The following is an 18,969-nucleotide window of genomic DNA, read 5'->3' as shown; positions in this document are numbered from 1 at the left end:
GACCTCCTCGGGGCAAGCATCGCGAGCCTCTGCCCAGTCACCGGTTAAAACGCATCTGTTAACTAGAGATAACGTGGGGTCGCTGGTCGTCCAGGCTCTGATTTGGTGAGCCGTCATGGGTGAACCTGTGGATTCAAAGGCATTGATTGCCATGACCATCTCGCAGTCCTGTTCGTCGGACCCTTCTGTGGTCGCCAGGGGTAGCCTGCTAAGCGCGTCGGCACAGTTGTCTGTGCCTGGTCTGTGCCTTATTGTGTAGTCGTAAGCCGCCAGCATGAGTGCCCACCGCTGAATGCGCGCCGAGGCGTTGCCGTTGATTGCCTTGCACTCGGATAGTAGGGACGTGAGGAGTTTGTGGTCGGTTTCTAACGCAAACTTGGCCCCGAAAAGGTATTGGTGCATTTTTTTGACACCGTACACTTACGCGATCGCCTCCTTCTCAACCATACCGTACCCGCGCTCCGCCCGCGAAAGTGACCTGGAGGCATAAGCAACGGGCTGCTGCAATTTACCCGCATCATTGACGTGCTGTAAAACGCACCCGACACCGTACGCTGACGCATCACACGTAAAGACTAACTTTTTACCTGGGTCAAAAAAGGCTAAAACACTCTTGGAACACAGAAGATTGCGTGCCTTATTGAAGGCTTTTTCTTGGGCGTCCCCCCAAAACCAATCGCACCCCTTTCTGAGTAGCATGTGGAGAGGCTCCAGCAGCGTGCTCAAGTTCTGCATAAAGTTCCCAAAGTAATTGAGTAGCCCGAGAAAGGCGCGCAGTTCTGAGACATTCCGGGGCCTGGGTGCCAGGCAAATCGCTTCGGTTTTGGATTCGGTTGGGCGGATTCCATCAGCGGCAATCCTTCTGCCCAAAAATTCAACCTCAGGCACGAGAAACAGACACTTGGATTTCTTAACTCTTAGGCCTACTTGATCCAATCGACTTAATACTTCCTCAAGATTGCGGAGATGAGAGTCGGTGTCCCTGCCCGTGATGAGTATGTCATCTTGAAACACAACCGTCCCCGGGATGGACTTGAGCAGACTCTCCATGTTGCGCTGGAATATAGCAGCTGCCGACCTGATGCCGAATGGGCATCGATTGCACACAAAAAGGCCTCGATGTGTGTTGATGGTGGTGAGTAGCTTAGACTCTTCAGTCAGTTCTTGCGTCATATACGCAGATGTGAGGTCAAGTTTCGAGAAAGATTTTCCTCCAGCCAATGTGGCAAATAGGTCCTCCGCTCTGGGCAGCGGGTATTGGTCCTGTAGGGAGATTCTGTTTATGGTAGACTTGTAATCCCCACAGATTCGCACAGATCCATCAGGCTTCATGACGGGGACGATGGCGCTTGCCCAGTCACTGAATTCCACGGGAGAAATTATGCCTTCCCGCAGAAGCCGGTCCAGTTAGTTTTCAATCTTTTCCCTCATCACATAAGGCACAGCTCTAGCCTTGTGATGGACCGGTCTGGCATTGTGTGTGATGTAGATTCTAACTTTAGCCCCTTTGAAGGTGCCCACACCTGGCTGAAAGAGATGTTCAAAACGGCTTAGAACTGTTGAGCAGGAGGTCCGTTCCTCTGACGACATGGTGTGAACATCATCCCATTTCCAATTAAGTTCTGCTGACCAGCTTCTCCTTAACAGGGCTGGGAGATCCCAGCGGACAATCCACAGGGAAAGTCGGTTCACCATCCCTTTGTGTGTGACTGAGAGCATGGCGCTGCCAAGGACTGGGACGATTTCTTTAGTATAGCTCCTTAGTTTGGTGTCGATCTTTGTGAGTTTTGGTCTGTTGCTTTTGTGCGGCCACAGCTGTTCAAATTGTTGAACGCTCATGAGGGATTGACTGGCCCCCATGTCCAGTTCCATGTTGACGGGTATCCCGTTGAGTAGAACCGTCATCATAATTGGAGGTGTCTTGGTGTAAGAACAATGGACATTGATCGTGTTAACCCGCTGTACCTCGGCGTCCCGTGCGCTGTTCCAACCGTCTTCTGGTCCGCTTGCCAACCCTTCCGATTCGTATACCAGCCGAGCTGCTGTTTTTCTGCACATGTGAGCCAGATGCCCTGTGCAGTTGCAGTTTCTGCAAACGGCATGCTGAAATCGACACTCTCTGGTTGAGTGCCTTCCCCCACATCTCCAACACAGACCGTTTCCATTGTTTCCGGCAGATCTTTCATTAAAACGTATGTTTTCGAGCCACAGCTGGTCAAGAGATGGGCTCTTCTCTTGTCTGCCTTATCGTCTCCCAGCCAGTCTTTGGTCACAAAGCTTTGCTGGAGCCTTTCTGTAAAGTCATCCCAATTGTCTCCAGCATTGTATTTCTCATCTGAGCTGTTGGTAGCCATTCTGTGGATTCTGTGATCCCGTAACTGTTAAGTTCTGACTCACACGAGACACATGCTGAAGTCAAGGTCACTCAGGACCTGCACCTTTAATTCCAGCTCTCCAATGCTGCACTTGCCTGAGACCTCCCTTTATATAACTCAGTGGGACAGGTATGGAGTGTCTCCTGCAAGTGCACCCCTGGCGGTAAGGTATGCTTATTGTTACAGGTCATATCCGGTTACAGTCATGTATAGCATGGTAAGATAGTTATATACAGTAATGTGAGATACATGACAGTGCCCATCTTTGAATGCGGGTCGAAGCATTGGTGTTGATAACTTTGCTTTCTGAGAGCAGTGAACTCAGCGGTTTGTGGTCGGTTTTGAGCTCGAACCGGAGACCAAATAGGTATTGGTGCATTTTCTTAACCCCGTATACACATGCTAACGCTTCTTTCTCAATCTCACTGTAGGCTCTTTTAGTCTTGGATAAACTTCTGGACGTATATGCAATCGGTTGCCTGACACATTTGCTTGCTGTAACACACAATCGACTCCGTACGATGCCGCATCACAAGCTAGTACTAAACGTTTACATGGGTCATACAATACAAGTGACTTATTAGAGCATAGCAGGTTTCTGGCCTTATTAAAGGCTGTCTCTTGAGATTTACCCCAAATCCAGTCGTCACCCAGCAAAGTGCTCTACCCCGGTAGAAAGTTCCCAAAATAGTTGAGGAGTCCCAGGAACGAACACAGCTCCGTCACATTCTGTGGTCTGGGTGCATTCTTGATGGCCTCCGTTTTGGAGTCTGTGAATCTGATGCCACCTGCCGCAATCTTTCTCCTTAGAAATTCGACCTCTGGAGCCAGGAAAACACACTTGGAGCATTTCAGCCGGAGTCCCACTCTGTCCAGTCACTTTTGGACCTCCTCCAGGTTGTGCAACTGTCCGGCGGTGTTGCGACCAGTGATCAAGATGTTGTCTTGGAACACCACGGTGCATGGAACTGATTTCAGCAGACTCTCCATGTTCCTCTGGGAGATGGCTGCAACTGAACGAATCCCAAAGGGGCATCTGTGGTATATGAACAGTCCTTTGTGCGTGTTGATGCACGTCAATTTCTTTGCCGGTTCAGCCAGCTCTTGTGTCATGTAAGCAGACGTTAGATCTAGCTTGGTGAATGACTTTCTCCCTGCTAGCGTTGCGAATAGGTCCTCCGCTTTAGGTAGTGGGTACTGGTTCTGTAACGAGACTCGGTTGATCGTTACCTTGTAGTCCCCACAGATTCTGACCGTCCCATCGCTCTTTAGCACCGGCACGATTGGACTGGCCCACTCGTTCAACTAGACTGGCGATATGATTCCCTTTCATTGAAGTCTGTCCAACTCGATCTCGACTTTCTCTCGCATCATATATGGGACTGCTCAGGCCTTGTGATGAACGGGCCGTGCCCCAGGAACAAGATGGATCTGCACCTTGGTGCCTGTGAAGTTGCCGATGCCTGGCTCAAATAACGCCGGGAATTTGTTTAGCACCTGGGCGCACGAGGCGTCATCCACCGAAGACAGTGCTTTGGTGTCGTCCCAGTTCCATCGGATCTTTCCTAGCCAGCTTCTGCCGAACAGCATTGGGCCATCGCCTGGTACAATCCATAGTGGTAAATCATGCACCATTCTGTCGTACGATACTTTCACTGCCGCACTGCCGATAACAGATATGAGCTCTTTGGTGTAAGTGCGCAGTGTTGTGTGAATCGGGCTCAGTTTTGGCCTCTGTGCCTTGTTGCCCCACAGTTTCTCAAAAGCCTTCTGGCTCATGATTGATTGACTCGCCCCCGTGTCCAATTCCATGGAGACGGGAAAGCCGTTAAGTTTAACTTTTAACATTATCGGAGGGCTTTTGGTGGTGAAGGTATGTACATTGATGGGCTCTATGACTGCCCCCACAGTGCCAACATGGTGTTAATGGATACGCATTCACACCCCACAGCGGCCTCTGAGTCACCCTAGGCCTGGCCTCTGCGGTCGTGTAGGCCCTACCATGTACAGTTCTGCCTGCTGAAGGCATTATTTTTTGCACAGTGAGCTTTGAATCTATGAAGATACCTGCTTTGTGTTGTCACTCATGGATATGAAAGCCTGGGCTATCGTGATGGCCTTGCTCAGATCTAGGGATTCGGCAGACAACGAAGAATGACCTCGTGGCCTATTCCAAGCACGAAAAAGTCCCATAACATTTCCTCCAAAGATCCAGTAAATTCGCACAGTCCCACAAGGCGTCTTAGGTCGGCGACAAAGCTCGCCACGTTCTGACCCTCGGAGCGATGGTGCGTGTAAAAGCGATACCTAGCCATTAGGATGCTCTCCTTCAGCTTGAGGTGTTCCAGAACCAGCGTGCACAGCTCTGTGTAAGCCTTGTCCTTTGGTTTGACCGGTGGCGGCAGATTTTTGACGAGGCCATATATCAAAGACCCACATACAGTGAGGAGAATCGCCCTGCGCTTGACCGCCATCTCAGCAGTGTCCAGCTCGTTGGCCACGAAGTACTGGTCACAACGCTCATCGAAGGCTTCCCAATTATCACCCTCAATCAATCTCTCAAGAATACCAACGGCAGCCATTGCGGTGTGAAAGTTCGTGATCTGTAACTCATCACCAATTATTATGTTCAGAATAACTCCACAAGACTGTGTTGTAAGTTCAAACCATTGTGACCTTGGTCTCTTTAATCTAACTCCAAAGTGAGGAAGCAGTTTGGTGGATTGCCTTTTAAAGCTGCTTGCCCAGGGTGCACAGGTGACCCTTAGGTCTCCCACAGGAATGCCCCCTAGTGGCAAATCTTACACATTGGTGAGGTTTGCATACAAAACATCACTCCCCACCGCAAAGTCTTATGTACAAGTTATTTACAGGTTGAGGCGATCTGGCGCTCTGCGTTCCCGGGTCGATCGCCTTAGTCGAAGTCCTGGCCTGGGTGAGTCGGTCGGGGCATTGTTGTACGGCCGCGCGGCTGGTCTGATCGGACTGTCGGGCACGGTGGGCTCATCCTTGTGGTTGATAGCGAGGTCGATTGCTGGTTGAGTGTGTGTTGGTGGATCATAGATTGTAAAGTCTTCTTCAAACTTTTCTTGGTTGTCAGTGAATCACAGTTTGGTCTGATCCAAGTGTTTTCTGCACGTTTACCCATTCAACAGTTTAACAACAAACACTCTATTTCCCCTCCTTGGCTAAAACAGTGTCAGCAATCCATTTGGGACCATGATGGTAACTGAGAACAAACAAAGGATCATTAAGCTCAATGTCACGCGATACAGCCGCGCGATCGTGGTACACGTTAGGCCGGTGCCGCCGGGTTTCTACGTGATCATTGAGATCCGGGTGGACTAAGGAGAACCTGGTTTTGAGTGCTCTCTTCATTAATAGTTCTGCAGGGGGAACCCCGGTGAGCGAGTGGGGGCGCGTCCGGTAGCTGAGCAGGACCCGAGATAACTGGGTCTGCAAGGAGCCGTCCATTATGCGTTTCAAGCTCTACTTGATGGTTCGGACTGCCCGTTCCGCTTGACCATTGGATGCAGACTTAAATGGGGCACACCTGACATGCTTAATGCCATTGCAGGTCATGAACTCGTTGAATTCTGAGCTGGTGAAACACGGTCCATTGTCACTAACAGGGACGTTGGGCAAACCATGAGTGGCGAACACGGCCCTGAGGCTTTCAATGGTGGCAGTGGACGTACATGATGACATTATTATACATTCAATCCATTTAGAGTAAGCGTCAACTGCTACTAGAAACATCTTTCATAGAAAAGGGGCAGCAAAATCGACATGGAACCTGGATCACGATTTGGAGGGCCATGACCACAGGCTCAGTGGGGCCTCCCTGGCTGCGTTGCTCAACTGTGAGCAAGTGTTGCATTGGTGTACGCATGACTCCAATTCAGAGTCAATGCCGGGCCACCAAACATGCGACCTGGCGATAGCCTTCATCATGACTCTGCCTGGGTGTGTACTGTGTAGATCGCATATAAACGTTTCCCAGTCTTTTCTTCGCAAAACCACGAGATTCCCCCATAGGAGAGAATCCGGTTGGATGGACAATTTAACCTTACGTCAGTGGAACGGCTTAATTTCATCTTGCATTTTCCTGGGAACCACCGACCAGCTCCCATTAAGGATGTAGCTTTTCACTAGTGATAGCACAGGGTCTTGGTTAGTCCAGGTCCTGATCTGGCGAGCCATGACAGGTGACCCCTCGCTCTCAAAAGCATTCATTACCAGAAGCAAGTCTGGGGGTTGCGCCATTTCCACCCCAGTGGTGAGCAATGGTAGCCGACTGAGGGCGTCAGCGCAGTTCTCAGTGCCTGGTCTGTGGCGGATTACATAGTCATACGCAGACAATGTTAGTGCCCATCTTTGGATGTGGGATGAAGCATTGGTGTTGATACCTTTGCTTTCTGAGAGCAGTGAAGTAAGCAGTTTGTGGTCGGTTTCGAGCTTGAACTGGAGACCAAATAGGTATTGGTGCATTTTCTTAACCCCGTATACACATGCTAACGCTTCTTTCTCAACCATACTGTAGGCTCTTACAGCCTTGGATAAACTTCTGGACACATATGCAACCGGTTGCAGTTTGCCTGACACATTGGCTTGCTGTAACACACACCCAACCCCGTACGATGACGCATCACAAGCTAGTACTAAATGTTTACACGGGTCAAACAATATAAATAACTTGTTAAGAGTATAGCAGGTTTCTGGCCTTATTAAAGGCTGTCTCTTGAGATTCACCCCAAACCCAGTCGTCACCCTTACGCAGCAATAAATGCAAGGGTTCCAACAAAGTGCTCAACCCCGGTAGAAAGTTAGTTGAGGAGTCCCAGGAACGAATGCAGCTCCGTCACATTCTGTGGACTGGGTGCATTCTTGATGGCCTCTGTCTTGGAGTCTGCGGGTCTGATGCCGTCTGCCGCAATCTTTCTACCCAGAAATTCGACCTCTGGCGCCAGGAAAACACACCTGGAGCATTTCAGCCTGAGTCCCACTCTGTCCAGTCGCTTTAGAACCTCTTCCAGGTTGTGCAAGTGTTCGGTGGTGTTGCAACCAGTGATCAAGATGTTGTCTTGGAACACCACGGTGCATGGAACCGATTTCAGCAGACTCTCCTTGTTCCTCTGGAAGATGGCCGCAGCCGAGCGAATCTCAAAGGGGCATCTGTGGTACACGAACAGTCCTTTGTGCGTGTTGATGCACGTCAATTTCTTTGCCGGTTCAGCCAGCTCCTGTGTCATGTAAGCAGACGTTAGATCTAGCTTGGTGAACGACTTTCCGCCTGCTAGCATTGCGAATAGGTCCTCCGCTTTAGGTAGCGGGTACTGGTCCTGTAATGAGACTCGGTTGATCATCACCTTGTACTCTCTGCAGATTCTGACAGTCCCATCACGCTTTAGCACCGGCATGATTGGACTGGCCTACTCGTTGAACTCCACTGGCGATATGATTCCCTTTCGTTGAAGTCTGTCCAGCTCAATCTCAACTTTCTCTTGCATCATATATGGGACTGCTCGTGCCTTGTGATGAACGGGCCATGCCCTAGGAACAAGACGGATCTGCACCTTGCTGCCTGTGAAGTTGCCGATGCCTGGCTCATCTGCTGACTCTGCCACGTAGTGAGTCAGAGGTCGTTTGCACATTCGCTGGAGGTGCCCCTTTGTTCCACAGCCCTTGCACACATAGTGCTTGAATCGACATTGATGGGCTCTATGACTGCCCCCGCAGCGCCAGCATGGTGTTAATGGATACACATTCACACCCCACAGCAGCCTCTGAGTCACCCTAGGCCTGGCTTCTGCGGTCGTGTAGGCCCTACCATGTACAGTTCTGCCTGCTGAAAGGAATATTTTATGTACAGTACTTGCCGGTGAGCTTTAATTCTGTGAAGATACCTGTTTTGATTTGTCGCTCGTGGATATGAAAGCCTGGGCTATCGTGATGGCCTTGCTCAGATCTAGGGATTCGGCAGACAGCGAAGAATGACCTCGTGGCCTATTCCAAGCACGAAAAAGTCCCATAACATTTCCTCCAAAGATCCAGTAAATTCGCACGGTCCGGCAAGGCGTCTTAGGTTGGCAACAAAGCTCATCACGTTCTGGCCCTCGGAGCGATGGTGCGTATAAAAGCGATACCTGGCCATTAGGATGCTCTCCTTCGGCTTGAGGTTTTCCAGAACCAGCGCGCACAGCTCTGTGTAAGTCTTGTCTGTTGGTTTGACCGGTGGCAGCAGATTTTTGACGAGGTCATATATCGAAGACCTACATACGGTGAGGAGAATCGCCCTGCGCTTGATCGCCATCTCAGCAGTGTCCAACTTGTTGGCCACGAAGTACTGGTCACGACGCTCAATGAAGGCTTCCCAATCATCACCCTCAACAAATCTCTCAATAATACCAACGGCACCCATTACCACGTGAAAGTTCGTGATCTGTAACTCATCGCCAATTATTATGTTCAGAATAACTCCACAAGACTGTGTTGTAAGCTCAAACCATTGTGACCTTGGTCTCTTTAATGTAACTCCAAAGTGAGGAAGCAGCATGGTGGATTGCCTTTTATACCTGCTTGCCCAGGGTGCACAGGTGACCCTTAGGTCTCCCACAGGTGTGCCCCCTGGTGACAAGTCTTACACATTGGTGAGGTTTGCATACATAGCACCTACCACCCCAGGTTTCTCGCCCACATATCCTCCCTGCTATCCACCTTCAGACTCTGCACTCAGTGACTCCTCATCCTCGGTCATTTCAATCTCCAGCTCAACTCCCCCTTATCCTTTCTCTTCCGATTTCACTGCCCTCCTGTTGTCCCTTACATACTCCTACCCACCACGGCCACCTCTTGTACTGTGCCACCTCTCCTGGCCTCACTATTTCCATGGTCTCAATCACTGACAAGGCCATCTCTGACCAATTCATTGAATCACCCATAACCCCCTATCATCTTGCAACCCCATTTCCAGCTGTGTCCACCTCTTGCAAAAAAACTCTCTCTTACCGGACTATAGGAACATCAGGAACAGGAGGGGCCCATTCGGCCCCTCTGGTTTGCTTCGCCATTCAATTAGATCATGGCTGATCTGTACCTCAACTTCATTTACTCACCGTTGCTCCATATGTCTTCATACCCTTAACTATCAAACATCTATCTCAGTCCTGAAATCTCCAATTATCCTAAAATCCATCGCCTTTTGTGGGAGGAAGTTCCAGATCTCTGGTACCTTCTGCGTTAAAAACATGATTTCGGATTTCACTCCTGTATGGTTGGTAGCTAGTCAGATACAGGACTATACCTCTCCTCTGCTTCTTCTTCATAGGCAGTCCCTCGGAGTCGAGGGTGACTTGCTTCCACACTCATATGAGTTCTCGGGTGACTGATGAGACCAATGCAGGACCTACAGTCTCTGTCACAGGTGAGGCAGATGGTGGTTGGAGGGATGGGCGGGTGGGGTGCTTGGGTTGTCGTGCGCTCTTTCCGCTGTTTGTACTTGGCTTCCGCATGCTCCCGGCGAAGAGACTCGAGGTGTTTGACACCTTCCCGGATAATTCTTCTCCACTTTGAGCAGTCTTGGGCCAGGGATTCCCAGGTATCGATGGGGATGTTACATTTTTTCAAAGAGACTTTGAGGGTGTCCTTGAAGCGTTTTCTCCGCCCTCCTGGGGCTCGCTTGTCATGACGGAGCTCTGAGTCGAGCGCTTGCTTTGGGAGTCCAGCATCGGGCATGCGGGCCGTCCATCGGAGCTGATCGAGCGTGGTCAATGCTTCCTTCGATGCTGTGGATGTTGGCCTGAGAGAGGACACTGACGTTGGTGCGCCTATCCTGCCAGTGCATTTTTAGGATCTTGCGAACCAATTATCAATGAAACATGTGCCATTGTGTAGCACCTACTCTGGACAGACAGCAGTGGAAGAAACGGGTTGCCTTATGTGCCACTTGCCACTTGCCACTAACTAACTCATTAGGATCCCGACTAGTTTACATGGTTTAAGATACCATACGCTAGCATATCCTGGCGTGGTTATTTTGCAAGCGACTGCCCAATATTACAGTCGTTGGCTGTGTTGGGTATCCAGTTACACATGGTGACATGGGGCCTAACGTCACACTTACTCGTGGGCACAGCCTGACTAAAGGCGTGGAATACATGGCAGAAGATCCACAGGCAGGTCAACCAGGAAATGTATACAGTGCTCACAAGCCGAGACCTGAGGGTCCAGGGCCCGAGTCTCAGAGGGCTGCCTCGACAAATGCCCTGCATGGAAGGGAGAGACGGAGAGAGAACATAAGAACATAAGAAATAGGAGCAGAAGTAGGCCATATGGCCCCTCGAGCCTGCTCCGCCATTTAATATGATCATGACTGATCCGATCATGGACTCAGGTTCACTTCCCCGCCCACTTCCCATAACCCCTTATCGCCTTATCGGTTAAGAAACTATCTATCTCTGTCTTAAATTTATTCAATGTCCCAGCTTCCACAGCTCACTGAGGCAGCAAATTCCAAGGATTTACAACCTTCTGAGAGAAGAAATTCCTCCTCATCTCAGTTTTAAATGGGCGGCCCCTTATTCTAAGATCATGTCCTCTACTTCTAGCCTCCCCTAACAGTGGAAACATCCTCTCTGCATCCACCTTGTCGAGCCCCCTCATAATCTTATATGTTTCGATAACATCACCTCTCATTCTTCTGAATTCCAATGAGTAGAGGCCCAACCTACTCAACCTATCCTCATATCAACCCCCTCATCTCCGGAATGAACCTTGTGAACCTTCTCTGAACTGCCTCCAAAGCAAGTATAGCCTTTTGTAAATATGAAAACCAAAACTGCATGCAGTACTCCAGGTGTGACCTCACTAATAAATACCCTGTATAACCCTGTATAATACGCGAGAGCTGAGAATGACTCTGCGTTGCAATACATTTTAGCAGTCTTTGCACAGCCCCAGTGGAAGCTTACAATTGCTCCCTTCAGTATTAGAGATTATTACTGCCCTCTCACTCAGCTGTCGGATCTGCTCTCTGCAGCTCGGTCCTGTTCTTTACTCAAAATTCTCCTGTTCCTCAGTTTGAATAAACGTTTTAACCAAGTAATTTCTGTGATTAATGATCAATTAAAGACGGTTTCAATCACTGACCGTCAGAAATCAGATCTCTGCTTGGAACGCTCTGTCCTCTCTGACCTCTTTCTCTCCAATAATTAACGCCGTTCCTTTGCACAGTGCTTCCAATCAGCTCTCTGGTGACCTTCCAAGGTTTGGATGGATTTGATGAACACGCTTGTCTTTCAGTTCGCCTCTCGTTGCTCTCTCACCCACAAATGCACAGTTTGCACCCCTCTGCGGAGTTTTGTCCACCCCTGCGGTTTCTGTGTTGTCATGGTTTTCATTGTGAGGTTAGTTGTGATGCGACCCGGGGTCATGTGCCCATATAAGGCCGGCCAGCTGTTTGTGGCAGTTTAAGGGGGTGGTGGGGATGAAGGGCCGGACCTGAGATACAGACCATATGGACAAGGCAACATTCACAACCCTCTGCAACTAAATTGGATTCACCAGCTCTTTCTGCTTAATAAAGAACCCATCGCACCACAGACACTCAAAGTACTTGTGACAAAAGATGTAGAAATGGGAGTGTAGGACAGTTATTTCCAGCAGTATTGCCTCCAAATTGAGATGTTCATGTCTCGATTTCAAAATTTTCATCCTTGTTTACAAACGCCTCCCTATCTCTGTAATCTCCTCCAGCCTCACAACCCCCGAGATGTCTGCGCTCCTCAAATTCTGATATCTTGAGCATCCCTGATTATAATCGCTCAACCATCGGTGGCCGTGCCTTCAGCTGCCTGGGTCCTAAGCTCTGGAACTCACTCCCTAAACCTCTCTACCTCTCTTTCCTCCATAAGACGCTCCTTAACACTGGGTATCAAATTTATCTGTTTCGTCTTATAACCCTGCTGTGAAGCACCTTGGGTTGTTTTACTACATTAAAGGCGCTATGTAAATGAACATTGTTGCTGTTGGTGTCAGGGATTGAAGCTGCTTAAGGAAGCAGTTGAGGCTGGCTCATTGAATGTTTTCAAGTCAAAGATAGATAGATTTTTAAGCAATAAGGGAATTAAGGGTTACGGGGAGAGGGCGGGTAAGTGGAGCTGAGTCCACGACCAGATCAGCCATGATCTTGTTGAATGGCGGAGCAGGCTCGAGGGGCTAGATGGCCTACTCCTGTTCCTAATTCTTATGTTCTTATGTTCTATGTCATGAGGAAATTGTTGCGACTTCAGAGCGTTTTGTTGTGACATCAGAGCAGTCCATTCTGACATCAGAGAGGTCCATTGTGGACATTGCAGGTCATGAACTCATTGAATTCCGAGCTGGTGAAACACGGTCCATTGTCACTAACAAGGACGTCAGGCAAACCATGGATGGCGAACATGGCCCTGGGGCTTTCAATGGTGGCAGTGGACGTACATGATGACATTATTATACATTCAATCCAGTTAGAGTAAATGTCCACTGCTACTAGAAACATCTTTCCTAGAAAAGGGCCAGCAAAATCTACGTGGACCCTGGACCACGATTTGGATCACAGGCTCAGTGGTGTACGCATGACTCCAATTCGGAGTCAATGCCGGGCCACCAAACGTGCGACCTGGCAAATAGCCTTCATCATGACTATGCCTAGGTGGGTACTGTGTAGGTCACGTATAAACGTTTCCCTGCCTTTTTTTGCAAAACCATGTGATTTCCCCATAGGAGACAATCCGGTTGGATGGACAATTCATCCTTACGTCGGTGGAACAGTTTAATTTCATCATGCATTTCCCGGGAAGCACCAACCAGCTCCCATTAAGGATGCAGCTTTTCACTAGTGATAGCACAGGGTTTTGGCTAGTCCAGGTCCTGATCTGGCGAGTCGTGAACGGTGACCATTCGCTCGCAAAAGCATCCATTACCAGAAGCAAGACTACGGGTTGCGCCATTTCCACCCCAGTGGTGAGTAATGGTAGCTGACTGAGGGCGTCAGCGCAGTTCTCAGTGCCTGGTCTGTGGCGGATTACATAGTCATACGCAGACAATGTTAGTGCCCATCTTTGGATGCGGGTCGAAGCATTGGTGTTGATACCTTTGCTTTCTGAGAGCTGTGAAGTAAGCGGTTTGTGGTCGATTTCGAGCTCGAACCGGAGACCAAATAGATATTGGTACATTTTCTTACACCCCGTATACATATGCTAATGCTTCTTTCTCAACCATACTGTAGGATCTTTCAGCCTTGGATAAACTTCTGGACACATATGTAACCGGCTGCCTGACACATTTGCTTGCTGTAACACACAACCGACCCCGTACGATAACGCATCACAAGCTAGTACTAAACGTTTACATGGGTCATGCAATACAAGTAACTTGTTCGAGCATAGCAGGTTTCTGGCCTTATTAAAGGCTGTCTCTTGAGATTTACCCCAAACCCAGTCATCACCCTTACGTAGCAATAAATGCAAAGGTTCCAGCAAAGTGCTCAACCCCGGTAGAAAGTTACCAAAATAGTTGAAGAGTCCCAGGAACGAACGCACTCCGTCACATTCTGTGGTCTGGGTGCATCCTTGATGGCCTCTGTCTTGGAGTCCGTGGGTCTGATGCCGTCTGCCGCAATCTTTCTCCCCAAAAATTCAACCTTTGACGCCAGGAAAACAGACTTGGAGCGTTTCAGCCTGAGTCCCACTCTGTCCAGTCGCTTTAGAACCTCTTCCAGGTTGTGCAAGTGTTCGATGGTGTTGTGACCAATGATCAAGATGTCGTCTTGGAACACCATGGTGCATGGACTGATTTCAGCAGACTCTCCATGTTCCTCTGGAAGATGGCTGCAGCTGAGCGAATCCCAAAGGGGCATCTGTGGTACACAAACAGTCCTTTGCGCGTGTTGATGCACGTCAATTTCTTTGCCGGTTCAGCCAGCTCCCGTGTCATGTAAGCAGACGTTAGATCTAGCTTGGTGAACGACTTTCCGCCTGCTAGCGTTGCTAATAGGCCCTCTGCTTTAGGTAGTGGGTACTGGTCCTGTAACGAGACTCGGTTTATCGTTACCTTGTAGTCCCCACAGATTCTGACCGTCCCATCGCTCTTTAGCACCGGCATGACTGGACTGGCCCACTCGTTGAACTCGACTGGCGATATGATTCCCTCTCGTTGAAGTCTGTCCAACTCGATCTCGACTTTCTCTCGCATCATATATGGGACTGCTCGGGCCTTGTGATGAACAGGCCATGCCCCAGGAACAAGATTTATCAGCACCTTTGCGCCTGTGAAGTTGCCGGTGCCTGGCTCAAATAACGCCGGGAATTTGTTTAGCACCTGGGCGCACGAGGCGTCATCCACCGAAGACAGTGCTTTGATGTCGTCCCAGTTCCATCGGATCTTTTCTAGCCAGCTTCTGCTGAACAGCATTGGGCCATCGCCTGGTACAATCCATAGTGGTAAATCATGCACCATTCCGTCGTACAATACTTTCACTGCCGCACTGCCAATAACAGGTATAATTTCTTTGGTGTAAGTGCGCAGCGTTGTGTGAATCAGGCTCTGTTTTGGCCTCTGTGCTTTGTTCCTTACAGTTTCTCAAAAGCCTTGTGGCACATGATTGATTGACTCGCCCCCGTGTCCAAATCCATGGAGACTGGAAAGCCGTTAATTTTAACTTTTAACATTATCAGAGGGCGTTTGGTGATGAAGGTGTGTACCCCATATATTTACTCATCATCCTCAGGTTGAGTTGCCTCTCCTGCTCGTTCAGCATGATCCACGCTGGATTGGTCGTCCTCTGCTGACTCTGCCACGTGGTGAGTCAGAGGTCGTTTGCACATTCGCTGGAGGTGCCCCATTGTTCCACAGCCCTTGCACACATAGTGCTTGAATCGAAATTGATGGGCTCTATGACTGCCCCCGTAGCGCCAATATGGTGTTAATCGAATATGCATTCACACCCCTCAGCAGCCTTTGAGTCACCCTAGGCCTGGCCTCTGCGGTCGTGTAGGCCCTGCCATTTGCAGTTCTGGCTGCCGAATGCATTATTTTATGCACAGTACTTGCTGGTGAGCTTCGATGCTGTGAAGATACCTGTTTTGTGTTGTCCCTCGTGGATATGAAAGCCTGGGCTATCGTGATGGCCTTGCTCAGATCTAGGGATTCGGCAGACAGCAGCTTGCAAAGAATGACCTCATGGCCTATTCCAAGCAAGAAAAAGTCCCACAACACTTCCCCCAAAGATCCGGCAAATTCGCACGGTCCCACAAGGCGTCTTAGGTCGGCGACAAAGCTCGCCACGTTCTGGCCCTCGGAGCGATGGTGCGTATAAAAGCGATACCTGGCCATTAGGATGCTCTCCTTCGGCTTGAAGTGTTCCAGAACCAGCGTGCACAGCTCTGTGTAAGCCTTGTCCGTTGGTTTGACCGGTGCCAGCAGATGTTTGACGAGACCACATCTCAAAGACCCACATACGGTGAGGAGAATCGCCCTGCGCTTGACCGCCGTCTCAGCAGTGTCCAGCTCGTTGGCCACGAAGTACTGGTCACAACGCTCAACGAAGGCTTCCCAATCATCACCCTCAACAAATCTCTCAATAATACCAATGGCAGCCATTACCGCGTGAAAGTTCGTGATCTGTAACTCATCGCCAATTGTTATGTTCAGAATAACTCCACAAGACTGTGTTGTAAGCTCAAACCATTGTGACCTTGGTCTCTTTAAACGTAACTCCAAAGTGAGGAAGCAGCATGGTGGATTGCCTTTTATACCTACTTGCCCAGGGTGCACAGGTGACCTTTAGTTCTCCCACAGGTGTGCGAGGTTGCACAGTAGAAGAGGCGACCATGATGAGTAGGAGTATGTAAGGGACCACAGGAGGGCAGTGAAATCGGAAGAGAATGGATAAGGGGGAGTTGAGCTGTAGATTGAAATGACCGAGGATGAGGAGTCACTGAGTGCAGAGGCTTAAGAAGGATAGCAGGGAGGATACGTGGGTGAGAAAGCTGGGGTGGTAGGTGTTATGCATGCAAACCCAACCAATGTGTAAGACAGTGAATTCCACAGATTTACAACCCTCTGAGAGAAGAAATTCCTCCTCAGCCCAGTTTTGAATGGGCAGCCACTTATTCTAAGATCATGTCCTCTACTTCTAGTCTCCCCGATCAGCGGAAACATCCTCTCTGCATCCACCTTGTCGAGCCCCCTCATAATCTTATACGTTTCAATAAGATCACCTCTCAGTCTTCTGAATTCCAATGAGTAAAGGCCCAACCTACTCAACCTATCTTCATAAGTCAACCCCCTCACCTCCGGAATCAACCTTGTGAACCTTCTCTGAACTGCTTCCAAAGCAAGTATATCCTTTCGCAAATATGAAAACCAAAATTGCACGCAGTATTCCAGGTGTGGCCTCACCAATAAATACCCTGTACAACTGTAGCAAGACTTCCCAGCTGAGCCCCAACTATGTATATCCAGGCTACCAGGGTTGTACAAATGCTGTGTGTCATTAGCATGCTATTTAATTAGATAGCTTCACATTTACAAGCACAGCTCATCCTTCTTTCGTGGACGTAAAAGATCCCATGGCATTGTTTCGATGAAGAGCAGGGGAGTTCTCTCCGGTGTCCTAGGACGAATATTTATCCCTCAATCAACATAACAAAAACAGATTATCTGATTAGTACGCAGGTACAGCAAGTGATCAGGAAGGCCAATGGAATCTTGGCCTTTATTGCAAAGGAGATAGAGTATAAAAGCAGGAAAGTCTTGCTACAGTTATACAAAGTATTAGTGAGGCCACACCTGGAATACTGCGTGCAGTTTTGGTTTCCATATTTATGAAAGGATATACTTACTTTGGAGCCAGTTCAGAGAAGGTTCACTAGGTTGATTCCGGAGATGAAGGGGTTGACTCATGAAGAAAGATTGAGGAGGTTGGGCCTCTACTTATTGGAATTCAGAAGAATGAGAGGTGATCTTATCGAAACATATAAGATTATGAGGGAGCTTGACAAGGTGGATGCAGAGAGAATGTTTCCACTGATAGGGGAGACTAGAACTAGAGGGCATGATCTTAGAATAAGTGGCCGCCCATTCAAAACTAAGATGAGGAGAAATTTCTTCTCTCAGAGGGTTGTGGATCTGTGGAATTTGCTGCCTCAGAGAGCTGTGGAAGCTGGGACATAGAATAAATTTAAGACAGAGATAGACAGATGAGGGATTAAAGGGCTATGGGGAGTGAGCAGGGAAGTGGACCTAAGTCCATGATTGTATTCAATGGCGGAGCAGGCTCGAGAGGCCGTTTGGTCTACTCCTGCTCCTATTATTATGTTTTTATTATCATATCGCTGTGTGTGGGAGCTTGCTGTGCGCAAATTGGCTGCTGCATTTCCTACATTACAACAGTGACTACACTCCAAAAGTACTTCATTGGCTGTAAAGCACTTTGAGACGTCCGGTGGTCGTGAAAGGTGCCATATAAATGCAAGTCTTTCTTTTCTCTCAGGAACTGGCGCATTTGCTAAGTATAAACTTCACTCAGTGAACAGCATACACCCCAAGCTCACTGAAACGACAGAGAATGGTTTGTGCTTTCCTGCATGCACGAAGGAGCTGGCAATCTGACAGGCACAGAGAGAGAGAGAGAGAGAGAGAGAGGGGAGAGCCATCCTGTGTAAAGAGGAACTCTCTCTAAACGATGTGCGGCACATGCTGCTCGATGTGCTTATCAGTAAGCTGCAGACTTGCCGACAAGCCCTGGCACTGGCCCATTATCTACAGACTAGATCAACGACAGCTGTGGCCGTGAGTCACCTCATTTCTTAACTGTTGGGCTAAAACTTTCGCTTGGCTGAGGTGGGATCATGAGGCCAACTGAAAAGGGAGAGGCAGAATTCTCAATCACCCACCAGTTTTGATTATTCGCTGAAAAGAACAAGAAAAGACTTGCATTTATATAGCACCTTTGACGACCACCAGATGACCCAAAGCGCTTTACAGCCAATGAAGTACTTTTAAATGTGCAGTCACTGTTGTAATGTAGGAAACGCAGCAGCCAATATGCACACAGCAAGCTCCCACACACAGCAATGTGACAATGACCAGATCATCTATTTTAAGATGTTGATTGAGGGATAAATATTGGCCAGGACACCAGGGAGAACTCCCCTGCTCTTCTTCGAAATAGTGCCGTGGGATCTTTTGCGTCCCTCTGAAAGAGCAGATGGTGTCTCGGTTTAATGTTACATCTGAAAGATGGTACCTCCAACAGTGCTGCACTCCCTCAGTACTGCACTGGGAGTGTCAGCCTATATTTTTCTGCTCAAGTCTCTGGCTTGAGCCCACAACCTTCAAGGTCTCACAGTGTAAAAAGAACAATGTCGGAGCTTCCACACACCTTCAAAACAATTTCAGTGTCCTTTCAATTTCTGATAAGCTCCTATTTTTAACACTTTCACTTACCTCCGTTGATCTGTGTTTTTTTAATTACTTGTTCTTAGGCTGTGGGCATTGCTAGAAATCCTGGCATTTATTGCCCATCCCTAGTTTCTCTGAGAAGGTGATGGCG

At 48.9% G+C, this 18,969-nt stretch overlaps 1 long non-coding RNA gene across 1 annotated transcript in view; it reads right to left on the bottom strand.

Annotated features, from left to right (window-relative positions):
• Positions 1 to 18,969, bottom strand: part of LOC139234737 (uncharacterized) — a 147,924-nt gene extending 128,955 nt beyond the window's left edge. The window contains exon 1 of the long non-coding RNA XR_011588334.1: positions 18,864 to 18,969. This is a non-coding gene — a long non-coding RNA (uncharacterized lncRNA). The remainder of the gene's footprint in view (positions 1 to 18,863) is intronic.

Source organism: Pristiophorus japonicus, chromosome 22, assembly GCF_044704955.1.
Source record: "Pristiophorus japonicus isolate sPriJap1 chromosome 22, sPriJap1.hap1, whole genome shotgun sequence".
Classification (NCBI taxonomy): Eukaryota; Metazoa; Chordata; class Chondrichthyes; family Pristiophoridae; genus Pristiophorus; species Pristiophorus japonicus.
The sequence above is the reverse complement of the archived record's forward strand: the minus strand, read 5'-3'. Positions and strand labels throughout refer to the sequence as shown.